Here is a 22407-nt window from a genome sequence, read left to right as displayed (position 1 = left end):
CCCCTTAGCATGTAACCCTTCAATTGATTCATATTCCTTTTAAAACAGAAACTAAAATCATTATCATAGCCTACAGTGTTCTATATGGTGTGGCCTCAGCCTAATTCTTCAATCACACCTTGCTCCATTCTCTCCTTTGTTCGGCTCCCTCCAGCATCACTGGCTTTGTTTGCTTCCTGCCTGATTCAGAGCCTTTGAAATGTTGCTCCTTCTTCCTGGATTGTTCTTCCTGCTTTCTCCTTCTCTTAGTTAATGCATCTTCATCCTTCAGATCTTATCCCGAAAGTCACTTGCTTAGGGTAACCTTCACATATCTTAGACCAGCCTATATGTGAATGAAATACCTTAGAGTGTTACTCAATTAATTTAGTCAGGGGCACAGTTATTTTCCACATTCCAAGAAGCAAAAAAAAGGCATTAGCTATTTTAGTACACCTACTGGAAGGGGGAGTAAGGTAGTGTATGTAAAAGGGAGAATGCATATGAAGTATCTCACATGGTGAGAATAAATACTATGTAAAATCATACAGTAGACAATTTCATAAATATTAGTTTCATTTTCTTTCTGTTTATTTAGATACTCAAGTTTTCAGGGAAATCCTGATGATTACGAAAGTAGAGTCACAGAGTTAGAGGGACATCTCATAGGGAAATGTAGTGTATTTCCTTTATTTATATTCCTTCTCAACTGGGCATGAAGGAGGCAAGACACAGGATTCAAAGTTCAAAATTAGAAAACTCAATGGAGTATAAGAGAAACTACGGGAAAGAAAGAGAAAAGTGACTGCTGAAAATATGAACAGTGCCATTATTCTTGTAAGGTATAGAAAAGTAGTGAGAAGTAAGAACTGAGCAGCTTGGTACTTTTTTCTTTAAGCTGTAACAGTGTATTTTCCACCGGAATCTTACCCAGGATTCTAATATATTAAAAAGAGAAGAGAGGGACTCTTGTCCTTATTGGTAGCAGGGGGAGTAGGAGAAGATGCTCACACTCTCCTGCTTTACACTCAACTTCACCCTACCCTGCCCCCACTGAAACTTTTGTAATTCTACAGAACACAGCTTGGAAACTCAGTTCAGTAACTGCTATGCAAATAACACTGTAGTGACATAGCCCAGAGTTTAAATCCCGCACAATGGCCAGAGAGAATTTATAGCCAACTTTCTAATGAAAACTGAGTTGTTAGATATATAGTTTCCAACTGAAGTTTAAGAAGATAAAGTACATAAGGAACACCTTGCTTTAAAATTATGTCTTTCATTAATTGCTGTTGCCAAAGATTGAATTCTAAACTGCTTGGTAGTAATCCATGCTTAGGCAATTTCAGTGTATTTTGTTAAATATTTTATTTTATATGAAAAATATTGTATCATTTGTTAAATTATTTTATTAAACAATGAATAAATTCTGAAATTGACAAGTTGATATAACTATTGAAAGTTTTATCACACTGAAAACTGTAAAACTTTAATGGAAAATTAACGATGACACAGTTAAATGAAAAGACACTGATTGGAAAGCTTAATATTGTTAAAATGTCCACACTCCCTCAAAGCAATCCCAAGATTCATTGCAATCCCCATCAAAATCCCAAAGTAGCATTTACAAAAATAGCATAGACAATACTAAAATTTATATGAAATGGTGATGGACACCGAATAGCCAAAACAATCTTGAAAAGGAAAAACAAAGTTGGAGGCATCACACCTCCTGATCTCAAAACATATTACAAAACGACAATAATTTAAAAGGTAATTAAAACAGTATGGTACTGGACCAAGGACAGATATACAAACCAATGGAGCAGACTAGAGAGCCCAGAAACATTGCCATGCATATATGATCAATGGACTTTGGCAAGGGGTGCCAAGAATACACAATGGCAAAAAGACCGTCCCTTCAACAAATAGTGCTGGGAAAATCAGATGTTCACATGTGAAAGAATACAACTGGACTCCCCTATCCCCCTCCTACACCACATACAAAAGTCAACTCAAAATGGAGCAGGACTTAAACATAAAACATGAAACTAAAATTCCCAGAAAAAAACACAGGGAGAAAGTTTCATGTAAGTGGTCCAGAACCTGATACCAAACATACAAACAATAAATGCAAAGATAGGCAAGTGAGACTATTACAATCCAAAATATTTCTGGCACCAGAAAGGAGAGAATTAACAAGGCAAAGAAACAACTCAGAGTGAGAGAAAATACTCACCAACCATATATGTAGTAAAAGATTAATATCCAAAATATCCAAATATCTAAAATATATAATGTAATCTTACAACTCAATAGCAAATAAATAAAATAATGTAATTAAGAAATATGCAAATAATCAGAACAGACATCCCTTCAAAAAAGAAACACAAATGGCCAACAGGTATATGTAGAGATGCTCAACTTCATTAATCATCAGGGAGATGCCAGTCCAAAGCACAATTAGATATCACCTCACGCCTGTTAGGATAGTTTTTGCTTTTAAATAAAGATAATAAGCATTGTTTATGTGGAGAAATTGGAGACCTAGTACATTTCTGTTAGGAATGTAAAATGATGCAGCCTCCATAGGTAGCTGTATGGATGCTTCTCACAAAAATTAAAAGTAGAACTTTCATATGTTTCAGCAACTGCACCTCTGGATAATCACCCAAAAGAACTGAATTTGGGAATAATATCCGTGCACCCATGTTCACTACACTACCATTTACAAACAATAGCTAAGGTGTAGAAACAAATGTCCATCAAAGGATAAATAGATAAAGAAAATGTGGCATATAGTACAATGGAACATTATTCAGCTGTAAAAAAAAGGAAAAAGAAAAAAAGGAAATCTTGCCATGTATGACAACATGGATGAACCCTGAGGACAATAAGCTAAATGAAGTGACAGTAACAGAATGACAAATACTGATTTGTCATTCTGATTTAATTTATGTGTGGGGTATGAAATAGTCAAACTCATAGAAGCAGAGAGTAGAATGGTACGTGCCAGGAGATAGGGAGAGGGTGAAATGGGGAGCTGATATTTAACATGAATAAAGTTTCAGTTTTTTGAGTTTTAAAAAACATTTCAATAGCTTTTGACGTACAAGTAGATTTTGGTTACATGAATGAATTTTATAGTGGTGAAATATGAGATTTTAGTGCATCCATCACCTGAGTAGTGTACATTGTACCCAATATGTGGTTTTTTATTCCTCACCCGCCTTCCACCCTTCCCTTTCTAAGTCTCCAAATCTATTATACCACTTTGTTTGATGTGCATCCTTATAGCTCAGATCTCACAAGTGAGAACATATTGTATTAGGTTTTTCATTCCTGAGTTACTTCACTTAGAGCAATGGCCCCCAGCTCCATCCAAGTTGCTGCAAAAGACATTATTGTGTTCCTTTTCATGGCTGAGTAGTTTTCTATGGTGCATATATACTATATTTTCCTTATCTACTCACTGGTTGATGGGCTCTTAGATTGGTTCCATATCTTTGCAACTGTGAGTTGTGCTGCTATAAACATATGTGTGTATGTGTCTTTCTCATATTAAGATTTCTTTTCCTTTGGGTAGATAACCAGCAGTGGGACTGATGGATTGAATGGCGGATCTACTTTTAGTTGCCTAAGCTATCTCCATACTGTTTTCTCTAGAGGCTGTACTAATCTACATGCCAGTCATCAGCAGTGCATAAGCCATAAGCATTCCCCTTTCACCACACCCATGCCAACATATATTGGTTTTTGACGTTTTAATAATGGCCATTCCTGAAGGAGTAAGGTGGTATTTCATTGTGGTACTAATTTGCATTTTCCTGATGCTTAGTGATGTAAAGCATCACTTCATGTTTGTTGGCCGTTTGTAGATTGTCTTTTGAGAAATGTTTATTCATGTCCTCTGCCCACCTTTTGATGGGATTATTTGTTTTTTTCTTGCTGGTTTGTTTCAGTTCCTTGTGGATTATGGGTACTAGTCTTTGGTGGATGCATAGTTCGCAAATATTTCCTCCTACTGAGCAGGTCGTCTGTTCACGTAGATGATTATCTCCTGTGCTGTGAAGAAACATTTTAGTTTAATTAGATCCCATTTATTTATTTTTGTTTTTGTTTCATTTGCTCCCAGGGTCTTAGTCATTAATTCTTTGCGTAGGACAATGTCCAGAAGAGTTTTTCCAATATTATCTTGTAGAATTTTTATGTTTTCAGGTTTTAGTTTCAAGTCTTTCATCTACCTTGATATGACTCCTGTACAAGGTGAGATACAGGAACCCAGTTTCGTTCTTTCACATGTGGCCTGCCAGTTTTCCCAGCACCATTTATAAAACAGGTGTCCCCTCCCCAGTGTATGTTTTTGTATACTTTTTTGAAGATCTGGCTGTAAGTATTTGGCTTTATTTTCAGGTTCTGTACTCCGTTCCATTGGTCCATGTGGTCCCCATTTTCACCAGCATTATACTGTTTTGGTAATTATAGGCTTGTAGTATAATTTGAACTCCAGCAATATAATTCCTCCAGATTTATTCCATTTGCTTAGGATTGCTTTGGCTATTTGAGATCTTTTTTGGTTCCATATGAATTTTACACTGGTTTTTCCTAATTCTGTGAAAAATGATGTTTGATATTTTGATAGCAATTGCACTGAACCTGAAGTCTGCTTTGGGCAGTATAGTCACTTCCACAATATTGATTCTTTCAATCCATGAGCATGGGACGTGTTTCCGTTTGCTTGTGTCCTCTACAATATCTTTCAGCAGCGTTTTGTAATTCTTGTCAAGATCTTTCACCTCCTTTGTTAAGTGTATTCCTAGGTATTTGTATTTTATTGATTTTGTAACCTGAGATTTTACTGAATTTGTTTATCAAATATGGGAGACTTTGGATGAGTCTCCAGGGCTTTCTAGGTGTACAATTGTATCATCAGTGAACCCTGATAGTTTGTACCAATGATATGATTGTACAGCTAGAAAGCCCTTTCCAACTTGGATGCCCTTTGTTTATTTTTCTTGCCTGATTGCTCTGACTAAGACTTCCACTACTCTGTTGAATATAAGTGGTGAAAGTGGGACTCCTTGTCTTGTTCCAATTGTCAGGGGAAATGCTTTCAATTTTCTTCCATTCAGTATGATGTTGGTTTTGGGTTTGCCATAAATGGCTTTTATTATTTCAAGGTAAGTTCATTCTATGCCTCATTTGTTGAGTTTTTTTTTTATCATAAAAGAATGCTGGATTTTATCAAATGCTTTCTTCTGCATCTACTGAGACAATCATATGGTTTTGTTTTTAATTCTGTTTATGTGATGTATCATGTTTATTGACTTGTGTATGATAAACCATTCATACATCCCTGGGATGAAACCCACTTGATCATGATTTATTATTTTTTTGATTATGCTTTTGGATTTGGTTTGCTAGTATTTTGTTGAGAATTTTTGCATCGATGTTTATCAGGGATACTGGTCTGTAGTTTTCTTTTTTTTTGTTATGTCCTTCCCTGGTTTTAGTATCAGGGTGATACCAACTTCGTAGAATGACCTAGGGAGGATTCCCTCTTTCTCAATCTTTTGGAATAGTTTCAGTAGAATTGGTACCAATTCTTCTTTGAATGTCTGGTAAAATTCACTTGTGAATTCATCTATCTGCCCCTGGGCTTTTTGTTGTTGTCAATTTATTTTTATTGCTGATTCAATTTCACTGCTTGTTATTGGTCTGTTCAGGGTTTCTATTTCTTCCTGATTTAATCTAGGATTGTATGTTTCCAGGAAGTTATCCATTTCCTCTAGGTTTTCTACTTTGTGAGCATAAAGTTGTTCATCATAGTCTCAAGTGATCTTTCATATTTCTGTGATGTCACTTGTAAATGTCTTCAGTTTCATTTCTAATTGAGCTTATTTGGATCTTCTTTCTTTTTCTTGGTTAATCTAGCTAAATGGTCTATCAAATATTTTGTTTATCTTTTCGAAGAAGCAGCTTTTTGTTCTATTGATCTTTTGTGTTTTTTGTTTCCATTTCATTTAGTGCTGTTCTGATTTTTGTTATTTCTTTTCTTCTGCTAATTTGGGGTTTAATTTGTTCTTGTTTCTCTGGTTCCTTGGCATGTAACATTAGGTTGTCAATTTGTGCTCTTTCAGACTTTTTGATGTAGTCATTTAGCACTGTAAACTTTAATCTTAGCACTGCTTTTCTTGTATCCCAGAGGTATTATTAACTTTTGTTACTATTATCATTCATTTCAAAGAATTTTTAAATTTCCATCTTGATTCTATTGTTAACCTGAAAATCTTTCAGGAGCAGATTATTTAATCTCCATGCATTCGTATAGTTTTGAGGGTTCTTTTTGGAGTTGATTTCTAGTTTTTTCCACTGTGGCCTGCAAAGATACTTGATAAGATTTCAATTTTTTAAAATTTAGTGAGACTTTTTTTGTGGCCTATTATATGGTCTATCTTGGAGAATGTTCCACTTGCTGATGAGAGAAATGTACATTCTTCTGTTGTTGGGTAGAATGTTCTATAAATATATGTTAAGTACATTTGTTCTAGAGTATTTAAGTCCATTGTTTCTTTGTTGACTTTATGTTTTGATGGCCTGTCTAGTGCTATCAGTGGTGTATTGAAGTCTCCCACTCTTGTTATGTTGCTATCTCAATATTTCTTAGGTCTAGTAGTGCATTAGTCAGTTCTCATCACTGCTATAAAGAAATATCTGAGACTGGGTAATTTGTAAAAAAGAGAAGTTTAATTGGCACACTATTCCACAGGCTGTAAAGGAAGAATGGCAGCATCTGCTTCTAGGGAGGCCTCAGGGAACTTACAATCATGGCAGAAGGCGAGGGGAAAGCAGACACATCTTGCATGGCTGGAGCAAAAGGAAGAGAGAGAGGAAGGGAGGTTTCACACTTGTAAACAACCAGAACTCATTATAACTCAGTTACTCACTATGATGAGAATAACACCGAGGGGATGGTGCTAAGTCATTCATGAAGGCCCACCCTTATGATCCAATCACTTCCCCCAAGGCCCCACCTCCAAAATTGGGGATTATGATTTGACATGAGATTTGGTGGAAACAACGAACCAAACCATACCAAGTAGTAATTGTTTTATGAATCTGGGAGCTCCAGTGTTAAGTGCGTTTAAATTTAGGATTACAGTATCTTCTTGTTGGGTACATCTTTTTATCCTTATTTAATGACCTTTGTCTTTATTACTGTTGTTGCTCTACAGTCTGTTTTGTCTGATATAAGAATGGCTACTCCTCACTTTTGGTTTTCATCTGCATGAAATCTCTTTTTTCACCCCTTTCCCTTGAGTTTATACGAATCCTTATGTGTTAGGCCTCTTGAAGACAACAGATATTTGGTTTGTGATTGTTTGCTAATTATGCCATTCTGTATCTTTTAAGTGGAGTATTTAGGCCATTAACATTCAATGTTAATATTGAGATATGAGGTACTGTTCCATTCATCATGCTTGTTGTTACCTAGAAACTTAGTTTTTTTTCACTGTGTTACTGTTTCATAGCCCCTGTGAGTTTTATGGTTTCGAGAGTTTCTATTTTGGTGTGTACTGAGCTTTTGTTTCAAGATTTAGAACTGCTTTCAGCATTATTTGTAATGTTGGTTTGGGAGTGACAGATTCCCTCAGCATTTGTTTGTCTAAAATGGCTTTATTTCTCCTTCATTTATGAAACTTAGTTTTGCTAGGTACAAAATTCTTTGCTGACAGTTATTCTGTTTAAGGAGGTTAAAGATAGGACCCACATCCCTTCTGGCTTGTAAGTTTTCTGCTGAAAAGTCTACTGTTAGTCTGATAGTTTTTCGTTTATGGATTCCCTTATGCTTTTGTCTCACTGACCTTATAATTATTTCCTTAATGATGACTTTAGATAACCTGATGACTATATGCCTTGGTGAAGATCTTTTTGAAATGAATTTCCCAGGAGTTCTTTGAGCTTCTAGTATTTGGATATCAAATTCCTAACAAGGCCAGGGAGGCTTTCTTCAATTATTCCCTCAAATAGGTTTTCCATATTTTTTGCTTTCTCCTCTCCCTCAGGAACATCAATTATTCTTATATTTCACTGCTCTATATAATCTCAGATTTCTTGTAGACTTCATTTTTGATGTTTTCTTCTTTATTTTTGTCTGATTGGGTTAATCCAAATCCTGGTCTTCCAGCTCTGAATTCATTCTTCTACTTGTTGTAGTCTATTGTTCAAACTTTCCACTAAATTCTGTAATTCCCTAAGTGTGTCTTTTATTTCCAGAAGTTCTGATTGATTGGTCTCTCTTTATGACATCTATCTCACTAGAAAATTTTTTATTCATATCCTGATTTTTTTATATTTCTTTAGGTTGGTTTTCACCTTTCTCTGGTATCTCCTTGAGTAACTTAAGAGTTGACCTTCTGAATTCCTTATCTGATATTCCAATTATTTCATCTTGGTTTGGATCCATTGCTGGAAAGCTAGTGTGATCTTTTGAGGGCATGTTATTGAACTCTATTTTGTCACCTTACCAGAGTTTCTTTACTGATTCCTTTTCATTTGGATAGACTATTTCTTCCATTATTCTTGAATTTATTTTTGATTTGACTGTGTTCTTAAAAGTTTTTTTCCATCTTGAGGATGTTACTTTAATATTTATAGTATATTATAGCCTAATTTGTTTCTTGATGCTTTTAGGGGTGAAGACTGTGGTATGAATTCCTTTGTTATAGACAGTCTTTAATGATGGTTTTCCCAGATGCTGGTTGTAGTTAATGATGGTTTTCCCAGATGCTGGTTGTAGTAGCAATGTGCTTGGTGTGTGAGCAAGTTCACTGTTTTCCTATGGGGTTAGAATGGCAGAGGTCTCTTGAAGCTTCTCCCATTCCCTCATCATGCACACTTATTTATTTATTTACTTTTCCCCAGTATTTTATTTATTGGGTTGATGGTTCAGGCTTCAGGGAAGTAGAGAAGGTGTCCTTGGGTATGAACTGGTTGTGGCTAAAGCAGGTGGGTCAATTTAATACCCAATGGTGGGCAGAGGTTCAGCATTGAACAGGTTTCTGAGGGAGCTCTCGGTGAGATGCTGCAAAGTCTTCTCAGTGGGAAGAGCGGGAGCTACCTCAGCTGCCCTGCCAGGCCAGCAGGAAAGCTATCCACTTCCCAGACACACTCCTGTCTCAGTGTTCTGGCTATTCAGGTCAGACCGGCACCTCTTTTCATTTGTAAGAATGTTGATGTTCCAAGTAGGGAAGATTTGTGACTCTGCCTATTGTGCAAGCTGAGCCTGGAAGATGCTCTTCCTGTGAGGATGCAGTCACCCTGAAGTATTCCAGAGAGGCTGGTTGTAGGTGTACCCACACCACATACCTGTGTGAGAAGCCCCCGCTATGCCTGCAGTGGTGAATGAGGCAGATAAGAAGCCCCCTTCTCCATAACCCTTCATGAGGACCAGGGCTGCCTTACTGTTGGGGTAGAGCTGCAGACTTTCCCTGCTGAGCCCATCACTGCACCTGTGACTTTGTTGACAGAAACTTCCCAAGAGTGGAAAGACCTGGTATTCAAGACTTGCCACCCAGATTCCTTTGTCCCACAGCAGCTTCCCTTGAGGTGGTACACTCCCCCTTCCCCTAGGAATAGAAGTTCCTGAGAGCCAGACTACTGTGAGTGCTGTTGCTCTTCTGGGTCCAGTCACCCAGTGGGACTGCCACACTCCAGGCTGGTGTTGGGGAATGTCTGCAAGAGATCCAGTGATGTGACCTGCCCTCAAGTCTCCCAGCAGTGGGTACCAGCACGAAGGGATCCAGTTATATGACCTGTCCTCAAGTCTTCCAACAGCAGGTACCAGCACCAGCTCTGATAGGGGTGGCCGGGGATTGATGTAGACTCTGTGAGATTCCTTACTTATAGATAGCCTTAGTGTGATCTCTGTTATCACCCTTTCATGCACTACTCTGGCTAACTCAGAGATCTTGAGTCTGTCCATGTGACTAGTTTATTACTACTATAACCATCATTCAAGAAAGCCAACACACTAAGGCTATCAATAACCAAGGTATTTCAGAGTTTACATCATTCCCCTGCCACCTCCATTAGAGCTGGTTATATTAGTGGACAGACTCAGGACCTCCTGGTTAGCCACTGTGGTGCAGGCAATGGTCATAGCTGAGGTCATGCACCAGTTTTCTCCCTACTGGGTACAGTGTTATTCTACCAGGAGATGCTGTAATGGACAGTGTCTGTTGGCCTCCAGTCATGAGGTGGTACTTGCAAAAGAGCACCAGCTGCAGTAGTAACAGTGGGATTTGTGCTTGCCTTATGTTGCCCAGGGGAGGTACTCTGGTTTCTCAGGCAATAAGCAGAGCCGTAAACCTCCCAAAAGTTTCTGTCCCTTGTGTTATGCTACCAGGGCAGGTGGAGGGGAAAAGCCAGGTAGGGGCTGTCTCACATGGGTCTGTGCTGTGACTCTGCATGTGCAGCAAGCAGTGTTCCCTGCAGGGGCCAGAGGGAGGTTCTCTGGCCACTGGGCAGTGTTCCAGAGAGCAGCATTGCTGTCTGGGCTGCACAGAATAATTCATGCAAAAAGTCTGGAGTAGCAGGCTGCAGTAAGCCCCAGCCAGTTCCCACTCCCTCAGCTAGACAAACCTCACTCCCACAGTGCTCTACTAGCAGCAGCAAGCTAAGTTCCAGGCAGCCTGCCCTCAGAACCGAAAGCTGCTCCAGTAATTTTCAGGCCACACTCCTCCTAGTCCACCCAAAAAGCCAGGCACCTGGTTCCTGTGCTCCTGGCTGCAGCACACTTCCCACTAGTACCCCCAGTTCTGACCAAGAGAGTTTATCACCACTGGATGTTATGTTGCAAAATTCAGTTGGGAGCTTCTTTCAATGTGTGATCACTGCCTGAGCTAGTTGGCTGACTTCCTTGAGGTAGTCTGTGAGGTATAATAAGGAATGACTTCCCTTGGTCTGTGCTGGAAACTGGAAATGTGTGGAAAAGCTCTAAACACAGCTGCTCCTACTTGGATATTCCTCACCATTCCCTAAATCTGCTCTGGCACTGAGTAGGGTTAAGGCCATTCTCTGTGGCCTGGATTTTCAGGTTCCCCCATGGGGGTGTGTATCTTGGAGGCAGCCTCTCCCTCTCTCACTCTCTGGGGACTTAAAGTTTTTCACCTGGCTCATTGCACAGGCTGCAGCCTCCGGCATCTTTGAAAGGATCTATGGAATCTTTTGGTTTTCCGGTTACATTTCTGCATTGCTTTTTGAAAAAAGTTCACAGTGTGAACTTCTATACACTATTTTGTCCTGCAAAGTGGGAGAGTTATGCTAACATTGCCTCCAATCTGCCATCTTGGGGGAAAAAAAAACTATTGCAACTTTTTAAGTAGAAAGAGATGGTATATAAATCTAAATATTGCTTTTGAGACAGATGGTTTTATATTATGTTGCTAAGTAGCAAATTTAATTGTCAGCTGATATTATTGAATGAAAGCCATAAAATATAATATTATCAGCAAAGCCCATTCTTTTCAACTCCAAGTGGACAAATGTTATATTGATGCCAGGCTAAGTTGGAAACCTGAAGTAAATGTAAATGTAATGTGAGTAAAGCATGTATAATTTTGGAAAATACTGCCCCCTATTGATCCCTTTTAGATACATGACACACTAAAGACTGAGCAGACCTGCAATAAAAAGTAAACCAAAACCATGAGAGAGTTCACCTTGCAACAGTCAGAATGGACATTGTTAAAAAGACAAAAAATAACAGATGCTGGTGAGGATGTGGAGAAAAGGAAACTTTCATACACTGTCGATGGAAATGTAAAATGGTACAACCACTATGGAAAACAGTATAGATATTCTTAAAAAAATTAAAAATAGAACTACCATATGATCCACCAATCCCACTACTGGGTATTTATCCAAAGGAAAATAAATTTGTATATGAAAGGAATACCTGCATCACATGTTTATTGCAACACTATTCATAATAACAAAGATGCGGAATAAATCTAAGTGTCCAACAACAAATTAATCGATAAAGAAAATGTAGTATATATGCATAAATCAATAATATTTGGCTATAAAAAAGCATGAAATCATGTCATTGGTAGCAACATGAGTGGAACTGGAAGTTATTATGTTAAGTAAAATAAGCCAGGAACAGAAAGACAGATGCTGCATACTCTCATCCAGATGTGAGAGCTGAATTAAAACTGATAGCATGATGGTAGAGAATACAATGATAGATACCACAGGTTGAGAAGGGCTTGTTGATTGGAGAGGGGATAAAGAGAGGCTGTTAATGGGTACAAACTGACAGAGAGGTACAAGAAATAAGCCCGAATATTCAATAGCAGAGTAAGGTGACTATAGTTAGCACCAATGTATTGTATATTTTAAAGTAACTAGAAGAGGAGACCTGAAATGTTACCAACACATGGAAATGATAAATACATAAGGTGATGGATAACCCAGATATTCTGACCTGATCTTTATACATCCCATGCATGTAACAACTACTCACGTGTACCCCATAAATATGTAAAATCTTTTGTATCAAAAAAAAAGAAGCCAGTGTTACTTTTTTTCAAATATTTATCGCGATTATTTGACCATGACTTTTTTTCTGCTTACATTTCTCAGTAGTTCCACTTGTGAAAAAGTAGTTATGGACATAGCTTGAGAAAAGAGTCCTGTAATTTTATTACAAAGATGGATTTTCATCAAAAGAACATCATATTAGTCAGGGCTCTACCAAACAAACAGAAGCAGTAGGAAAATTAGTATATTGGTTTCCTAGTGTTGTTGTAACAAGTTACCACAAATTGGATGGCTTAACACAATAGAAATGTATTCTCTCATATTTCTGGAGGCTGGAAGTCCAAAAGCAAGGTGTCAGCAGGGCCATGGTTCCTCTGAAGGCTCTAGAAACTTTTCTTAGTTCTTCTAGCTTCCTGTGGTTGCTGACAATCATTGATTTTCCTTGACTTGTGGTAGCCAAACTCCAGTCTCTTACTCTATCTCACATGGCTTTCTTTCTTGTGACTCTTCTGTGTCTTCACATTTTCTTTTCTTATAAGGACACCAATCACTGGATTTAGGACCCACCCTAATACAGTATGACCTAATTAGCATGAAGGTTCAGATCCTAATGTATCTAACATATCTTTTTGGGTCACAATTCAACCCACAATAGTAGTAGAATATGCATATATATGTATGTACATATACATATACATACACACAATTATACACAATTATATATATGTGTGTGTATAATATACACATATGTGTATTATGCATATGTGTGTATGTGTATATTATACATACAACTACACACATATGTATAATTAGTTTATGAAATTGTATGGTCTGGCTGGGCATGTCAGAGATATGTGGGGCAAACAGGCCAGAAACTCTTGGGCAGGAGCTGGTCTCATTCACAGGTAGAATTACTCCTCTGGGGAAACCTCAGTTTTTATCCCTAAAGCCTTTCGACTGATTGTATGAGGCCCATCCATATTATCAAGAGTAATCTCCTGTATTTAAAGTCAACTGACTGTGGCTGTTAACTACATCTATTACATACCTCACAGCAATACCTAGATTAATGTTTGAATAACTGAGTAATATAGATTAGCCAAATTGACACATAAAGCTAATCATCACAAACGTAAAATCAAATTTTCAGGTCAAAACCATTCGATTTTCTAGCACATTCTAAAGCCCTCAGAATACAGAGTTTTTTTCTTTAATTACCAAATTGTTTTTCGGCTGCCTTTATCAGACACAGGTCTGATGGGTAGATATTATGTCTTATTTCTGAAGAAAAGGGAGAATTGGTGTGACAAAATTTAATTATATTCAGATATTTTAAAAAATAAAATATGACATATATTTGGCTGTTTTGAAATTTTTACTTCAAAATAATCTTAGATACCACTTAAGCCAATATTCTTACTTTACAGATGGGCGACCTGAGCCCAGAGTGCATAAGTACTTTGCTCATGTTTACCTGGCAGCTTCTGCCCCAACCTGAGGTTAGGACCCAGTCTAGGTCTCTTTCCACACTGCCTCTCAGACAACTAACTGTTCAAGGAACATACCAGGCTATATTGAGAAAAGAGATGAACTAACTGGATTTGTTCTTCCAGCTATTTCTTATACTGTGGGAACGCATAGGTATTGGGGAATCTTCCCATGCCCCTCTGCCAGGGCACAGAGCTCAGCAGTCAGAAATTGACCAATTGTGTTGTTGGAGAGGGAGAGTCCCTGGGGGTGAGGGTAACTCTCCCAGCAGAAGGCTTTTCCTGTGCTGGACCTCTCAGGACGCTCTTTATGGATGGTTTATGTCTTTTATTTGCATCACATTTGGAACTCAATTTTTAGCCACTCTGAGTATAGATGGCTGGCTTGCCTCTGCATTTTGATGACACTGTATGTTTTGACATCCTGGGTGACATGTCCACGTAAATACATTAAGACAGGAACAGCAAAGGTCATAACTTTCCTTATTACTGAAGATAAAATTTAATGAGCTAGATCACAGGCTGCTTTAAGAACGGCTGTGCCAGGTTAATGGGGCTCTGCCACTGAAGCCAATTACACTTGGTACAATTACATCCTATTCTAATGCTGTAAGTCAGGGTTACACAAAGATTCTGTCTCTGGGTAATTACCAGCTAGGAAGCAGGTGAGGGGAAACTAAGCAAATCGTCACTGATCATACAAGAGACACACAGAGAGCATAGAGCTTGTAGCTATTCCGGGTGCGTGTGTGTCATCTGTTGCTAAGAAGGAGCTGGTTTCACAGTCAGAAAGCCCTCTTCTTCTAGCACTGACCAAAAGGATATGTGATTTCAATGACGCTTTTAGAAAAGTAGCTGAAAAGTGAATAGTAGAAGAGGGGGAGGAATAACTCAGAAAGCCCTTCTCTATTGAGACTGTTTCCCTGATGATTTTGGAATATTTAGTGGGCTGACATTATTGAATTTTTTTCAAACTAAATACGGGGAAGTGTTACCAAAACCTAAAATGATGTAGTAAAATCTGAGCAAAAAAACCCTCAAAGATTGGCTTAATAAAAGACCTCCTTAAATTCTCTGTTATCCTCAACCTCATGACTATTTACGGGCCCTTTACTACACATGGCTACAAGGGGGCCATTGAAGAGCCTTTTGACAATTGAAGATCCACCAGAAACATGGATGAAAACACTTTGAAATTTCAAAGTAACAGAATTTCTCTATGACCTCATGCATCAGTTTGCACACTATTGATTTTTGAAAAGCTTTTGAGGAACCAACACATCTACTTTTCCAAGTGAAGCATATGTGTCATTATTATCAGCAAGGAAATATCAAAAAATCCAAGGGAGTGTGTGTGTGGGGGTAATGTTTTCTGAATGAAAGCATCAATGACATTTATTGGAACTGTGGGAAAGTCACTGCAGACGAGGGCAGCTGTATTTCTGAGTGCTGCCTTTTGAGATGTTTATAAGGGAAAGAGCACTAAATAAATGGTGCAAGCAGTGTCAGTTTATTGGAATTTCCTTTGTTTCCAAGAGGTTAAAGATTTTAAAAGGGAATTCTAATATCACTTTTTCAGACCACAATTGAAAATACTTACATAATGACTCCAGATTTTTAAAAAATCCTTTCAAAGTAATGAAGTAATTCGTGGTAAAATAAAAACAAAGGAGCAAGAGATAGTAATTGGTATAGTGAGATGATAGGTCATGTCCTCTTGTTACTGCTTTCCCTGAGATTAGATTTTGATGATATTGCTCTTTTTTATCATTAGAAAAGGAGAGAGGGGTGCTTTTTAGTAATTACATATTCATTCTGTCCCTTTTCTCTCTCTAAACAAGTCTCATTCTCTAAATCCTTCAGTTTTTTTCCCACAATTCTCCAAAATGTTACTTTTTAACTCCTAATTAAAAATTGCTATCCTTTTTGGGGTCATCTTTATCAGAGATTGCCCTTAAGCAATTAAATTGCTTACGAATGTTGAATAATTTGAAAGAGACTTCAGTTATTCCTTGCAAGGCTGCCTCATGCAATTCAATTGCCCTTTGAAAACAAGTGCCCCAGGAGCCCTAAATAAATCAAAAGACAGAATAGTGTCCAGTTTATTGTTCTAATCTTTTCTTTTCTTTCTTGTTTTTTTTTTTTTTTTTGAGATGGATTTTCACTCTCTCAACCCCAGGCTAGAGTGCAGTGATGCAATCTCAGCTCACTGCAGCCTCTGCCTCCCAGGTTCAAGCAATTCTCCTGCCTCAGCCTCCTGACTAGCTGGGATTACAGGCGCATGCCACCACGCCTGGCTAATTTTTATATTATTAGTAGAGACAGGGTTTCACCATGTTGGCCAGGCTGGTCTCGAACCCCTAACCTCAAGCAATCCACCCGCCTTGGCCTCCCAAAGTGCTGGGATTACAGATGTGAGCCACCGTGCCCAGCCCTAATTTTTTCAATATTCAGTTTGTACTTAATGTCATCTCAACAAGAGATAAAGCCACACTGAAACTATTATATTTGAGAGTTACTCAATAAAGGATTCAGCCATTCTTTCCGCTGACTAGATCCAATGCTGATTTATCTTGGATAAATCTACTGTTCCAATTATACATTTTCTGCAAAGGAAAACTGATAGATATTCTTCTTTAATATTTATGTTGACCATAGCTATTCAGAGAACATAGTGGTCAGCCTTGTCATTCGTGTAAGTGCTGATACTGGACAACATGAAAGAGAAAATAAGAGAAGAGCATACACTTGATGTAAGAACTAATAGAATAAAAATGGAAAGGTGCATCTCTTGAGCAGTAATATATCCAACACCATAGATTGCTGACCCTCACCTAGAACTAATGCAATCCGAGAATAATCAACGGCCAACTTTCAGACACATGTTTTTTGAAAAATTAGATGCAATAGAGGGGTTCACATTAGAGACAAAACAGGGTTACAAATGAGTTTACCTGTCACTGGCAGAATTAAACTTTTTTGAAATGGAATCCAAGAATGAACCAGATCAATTCATGTCATGTAACTTGGTTACTCAAAGAGTGGGCTATAGACCTGCAGTATCAGCGTCACTCAAAAGCTTGTCAGAAATGTAGAATCTTAGCCCCATATCAAACCTACTGAATTAAAATCTCCATTTTACCAAGGTCCCCAAGTGATTTGTAAGCACATTAAAGCTTGGGAAGCACTACTTACATCTTATGGTAAGATGCATTATTGTCAGATTTGGAAGGCAGAGGAGAAGCAGAGTCCTGTTATCTTCTTCATCTATAAGTGGCATGTAGACCCAAAAGATTCTCAAATGCACACACAAAAATATATATATGTGTATATATAAGTATATACGTGTGTGTGTGTGTGTATATATATATATATATATATATATATATATATATATATATATGCTGCAGCCTCTTCATTACCCAACCATTTCATCTGCTTTGAGGCTGAGGAAGATCTAGCAAGTTGGCAGTGATTTTCTGCAGATCCTTGACCCTGGGCAGCAGAATCTCTATAAGCATCTGCAAACGTGAAGATGAAAGATAGTAGCGGTCATCTGGACTTTCACCGTCTTTATTCATTCCAGTGCTTTGTTGTTGTTGTACTTATATTCATTGTTGCTATTTTAACAACATCATTGAGCTATCAAAAACATAATTAACTCCATGTATTTAAAATGCCATTTGTAATCCCTTTTCCTCCTCTTGGCCCTGCCTCCAACCCAGGCAGCTAATGATCTGCTTTCTGTCACTGTTGACAAGTTTGCATTTGTAAGTTTTATTTAATGGAAGCATACAGTATTGATTCTTTTTGTCTGGTTTCTTTCACTCACCATTTTTTTTTGAGAGTCATCATTGTTGTTGCTAGTACCAAGTATTAGTCAGGGTTCTCCAGAAAGACAGAACCAATAGGATATATAGAGAGAAGAAAAGATATATGGGATGTTATATGGTTTGGCTGTGTCCCTACCCAAATGTCATCTTGAATTCCCATGTGTTGTGGGAGGGACCCAGTAGGGGGTAATTGAGTCATGGGGGCAGGTCTTTCCTGTGCTGTTCTCATGATAGTGAATAAGTCTCACAAGATGTAATGGTTTTATAAAAGGGAGTTTCCCTGCACAAGCTCTCTTTTTGCCTGCCACTATCCATGTAAGATGTCACATGCTCCCCCTTGCCTTCCACCATGGTTGTGAGGCCTCCCCAGCCATATGAAGCTCTAAGTCCATCAAACCTCTTTCTTTTGTAAATTGCACAGTCTTAGGTATATCTTTATAAGCAGCATGAAAACAAACTAATACATTAAATTGGTACCAGTAGAGTGGGGCGCTGCTGAAAAGATACTCAAAAATGTGGAAGCAACTTTGGAACTGGGTAACAGGCAGAAGTTAGAAAGTTTGGAGGGCTCAGAAGACAGGAAAATGTGGGAAAGTTTGGAACTTCCTAAAGACTTGTTGAATGGCTTTCACCAAAATGCTGATAATGATATGGACAATGAAATCCAGGTTGAGATGTTCTCGGATGGAGATGAGGAACTTATTAAGAACTGGAACAAAGGTGACTCTTTTTATATTTTGGCAAAGAGACTGGTGGCATTTTGCCCCGACCTTAGAGATTTGTGGAACTTTGAAACTGAGAGAGATAATTTAGGGTATCTGGCAGAAGAAATTTCTAAGCAGCTAAGCATTCAGGAGATGACTTGGGTGCTGTTAAAGGCATTCAGTTTTAAAAGGGAAGCAGAGCATAAAAGTTCACATAATTTGCAGCCTGACAATGCAACAGAAAAGAAAATCCCATTTTCTGAGGAGAACTTCAAGCCAGCTGCAGAAATTTGCATAAGTAATGAAGACTTCAATACTAATCTCCAAGACAATGGTGTGGCAGCACCTTCCATCACAGGCCCAGAGGTTTAAGAGAAAAAAATGGTTTTCTGGGCCAGGTCCAGGGTCCCTCTGCTGTGTGCAGTCTAGGGACTTGGTGCCCTGTGTCCCTGCCACTCCAGCCATGACTAAAATGGGCCAAGGTACAGCTCAGGCTGTTGCTTCAGAGGGTGGAAGTCCCAAGCCTTGGCAGCTTCCACATAGTGTTGAGCTTGCAGATGCACGGAAGTCAAGAATTGAAGTTTGGGAACCTTTGCCTAGATTTCAGAGGATGTATGGAAGCGCCTAGATGCCAAGGCAGAAGATTGCTGCAGGGGCAAGGCCCTCATGAAGAACCTCTGCTAGGGCAGTGCAGAAGGGAAATGTGGGGTCAAAGCACCTACACAGAGTCCCTACGGGGGCACTGCCTAGTGGAGCTGTGAGAAGAAGGCCACTATCCTCCAGACCCCAGAATGGTAGATCCCCGAACAGCTTGCACTGTGTACCTGGAAAAGCTGCAGATACTCAACGCCAGCCTGTGAAAGCAGTCAGAAAGGAGGCTGTACCATGCAAAGCCGCAGGAGTAGAGCTGCCCAAGGTCATGCGAACCCACCACTTGCATCAGCGTGACCTGGATGTGTGACATGGAGTCAAAGGAGATCATTTTGGAGCTTTAAGATTTGACCACTCCACAGGATTTCGGACTTGCATGGAGCCTGTAGCCCCTTTGTTTTGCCCAATTTCTCTGATTTGGAATGGCTGTATTTACCTGATGCCTGTACCCCCACTGTGTCTAGGGAGTAACTAACTTGCTTTTGATTTTACAGGCTCATAGGTAGTAGGGACTTTCCTTGTCTCAGATAAGACTTTGGACTGTGGACTTTTGAGTTAATGCTGAAATGACTTAAGACTTTAGGGGACTGTTTGGAAGGCATGATTGGTTTTGAAATGTGAGGACCTGAGATTTGGGAGGAGCCAGGGGTGGAATGATATGGTTTGGCTGTGTCCCCACTCATTCTCATCTTGAATTCCCACGTGTTGTGGGAGGGACCCAGTGGGAGGTAACTGAATCATGGGGTCAGGTCTTTCCCATGCTGTTGTCATGATAGTGAATAAGTCTCATGAGATCTGATGGTTTTATAAGGGACAGTTTCCCTGCACTAGCTTTTTCTTTGCCTGTTGCCATCCACATAAGATATGACTTGCTCCTCTTTGTCTTCCACTATGATTGTGAGGCCTTCCCAGCCATGTGGAACTATAAGTCCTATAAACCTCTTTCTTTTGTAAATTGCCCAGTCTCGGGTATGTCTTTATCAGCAGTGTGAAAATGGACTAATATAGGATGTATGGAAGGGGAATAATTAGAGGAATGTGTTCACACAGTTGTAGAAGCCAGGAAGTCTCCATATACAAGTTGGAAAACTAGGGATGCCATTAGCATGGCTCAGTCCAAGTCTGGAGGCCTCAGAACCAGCAAATTCTATGATGTAAGCCAGAAGTTCAGAAAGCACAAAACATTCACCTTACTGAAAGCTAGGGTGAAAGCACTTCCAACAACTGAAATAATGCTTGGAGAGTGCAAACCCAACACAGATTAGGCCATTTTCTTGCTAAGAATGTTGGAGTGGATAAAAGCCTTGCACGGGTGAGGCAGTGGAAGAGTTTTACCCTCTGAGCAGGTGATACAGGGACACATCTGCAGATATTTCTTTTTCTCTGCAGTTTTGTTTATAATAGTCCATATATATTCATATATATCACATACAAATCTCCATCATCAGGAGTCTGTGGTTTATTTAGATGAAGAAATACTACATAGAAACAAAAAAGAACAAACCACTGACAGACAAAACTATATGCATGAACTTTAGAAACATACCGAATAAAAAGAAAAGGCCCAAAGGGTACATATTGTACAATTTATAGGCAAAAAAAAAAAAAAACAGACAAAGCTAATCTTTATTGGTAGAAATCACAATATTGCTTGCCCTGGAAGGTGTTCTAGAACAAGAATAAAACCAAATAAAAGCTAATCTTATTATGATCACATTCTAGCATTTCTAAATAATGATAGTGGGAAAACAACCTTCCTCAATAAACTCTTTCATTGGTCTAAGTTTTAAACTTCATTTTGTTTAAAGTTTTCAAAGTATGTAAGATTAATTCTACAGCTACACAAATCACAACTTCATTAAAAAATGGACAGTTACAGGCCTGGTGTCTCAGGCCTGCAATCCTAGCACTTTGGGAAGCCGAGGTGGGTAGATTGCTTGAGCTCAGGAGTTTGAGACCAGCCTGGGCAACATAGTGAATCCCTGTCTCTACCAAAAGTACAAAATTTGGCCAGGCGCGGTGGCTCACGCCTGTAATCCCAGCACTTTGGGAGGCCGAGGTGGGCAGATCACGAGGTCAGGAGATTGAGACCATCCTGGCTAACACCGTGAAACCCTGTCTCTACTAAAAATACAAAAAAAATTAGCCGGGCGTGGGGGCGGGCACCTGTAGTCCCAGCTACTCGGGAGGTTGAGGCAGGAGAATGGTGTGAACCCAGGAGGCGGAGCTTGCAGTGAGCCGAGATAGCGCCACTGCACTCCAGCCTGGGTGACAGAGTGAGACTCCGCCTCAAAAAAAAAAAAATTAACCAGACGTGGTGGCGGGCACCTGTAGTCCCTGCTACTCGGGAGGCTGAGGCAGGAGAATGGCGTGAACCTGGGAGGTGGAGCTTGCAGTGAGCCAAGATCACACCACTGCACTCCAGCCTGGGCGACAGAGAGAGACTCCATCTCAAAAAAAAAAAAAAAGAAAAAAAAAAAAAGTACAAAATGTAGCTGGGGATGATGGCATGCACCTGTAGACCCAGCTACTTGAGAGAATGAGGTAGGAGGATAGCTTGAGCCCAGAAAGAGGAGTTGCAGTGAGCCAAGAATGCTCCACTGCATTCTAGCCTGAGCGGCAGAGCAAGACCTTGTCTCAAATAAATAAATAAATAAAGGACAAACGACTTAAATAAACATTTCTTCAGGGAAGTTATACAAATGGCCAATGGGTACATGAAAAGATGCCAAAATCACTAATCATTAGGGAAATGCAAGACCAAACCACAATCAGATAATCACTTCAAACCCCTTAGCATGGCTATTGTGAGGGAATTTATAAACAACGAGTGTTTGCGAGGATGTAGAGAAATTGGAGTCCCCATGAACTGCTGATGGGAAGGAAAAATGATGCAGCTATTGTGGAAAACAGTTTGGTAGTTCCCCAAAAAGTTAACCATAGAGTTACCATGTGTTCCAGAAACCCCACTCCCAGGTACATACTCAAAATAATTGAGAGCAGGGCTCAAACAGATATTTGTACACAAATGTTCATCGCAGTACTATTTACAATAGTCAAAGGTAGAAACAACCCAAGTATTCATCAACAGATGAATGGATAAATAGAATGCAGTATATGCATACAATGGAATATTATTCAGCTATGAAGTGAATGAAATTCTGATATAGGCTATGACATGGATGATGAACCTTGAAAATATTATGC

This window comes from Pan paniscus, chromosome X (genome assembly GCF_029289425.2).
Source record: "Pan paniscus chromosome X, NHGRI_mPanPan1-v2.0_pri, whole genome shotgun sequence".
Taxonomy (NCBI): Eukaryota; Metazoa; Chordata; class Mammalia; order Primates; family Hominidae; genus Pan; species Pan paniscus.
The sequence above is the reverse complement of the archived record's forward strand: the minus strand, read 5'-3'. Positions refer to the sequence as shown.